The sequence below is a fragment of the Cynara cardunculus genome (assembly GCF_001531365.2).
Source record: "Cynara cardunculus var. scolymus isolate 2C chromosome LG 15, CcrdV1, whole genome shotgun sequence".
Taxonomy (NCBI): domain Eukaryota; kingdom Viridiplantae; phylum Streptophyta; class Magnoliopsida; order Asterales; family Asteraceae; genus Cynara; species Cynara cardunculus.
This window is the reverse complement of record NC_037542.1, coordinates 2,132,868-2,133,226: the sequence shown is the minus strand read 5'-3', so window position 1 is coordinate 2,133,226 and position 359 is coordinate 2,132,868.

The window sequence follows — 359 nt, the reverse complement described above, 5'->3', positions numbered from 1 at the left end:
GTTTTTTTTTGAAATATATATATATACATGTATTAATTCAACCTTAATCTGAGGTTCTGGACAAGAAAGAGGGTAAGCAGTTGAAATTTCATTCTAAAACTCATCTTTTTTTGTCTTTTCATGGCTTATAATCTATCAAATTTGTAGTTTTCTTTATTGGTTTCGAGTGTTTATCTTAAAACTCAAGTTTCTTGGTTCTTTGCTCTTGGTGTAAATCGAATACATTTGTGGAATCGTTTAAATATGTTGGATTTTAAATATATTAGATTTTAAATTGTCATACAATTTTTTTTCATCGATAGTCTGTAATTGGAACCATAACTCTTATTTATTCATATTGTATTAATATGTAAAGATCA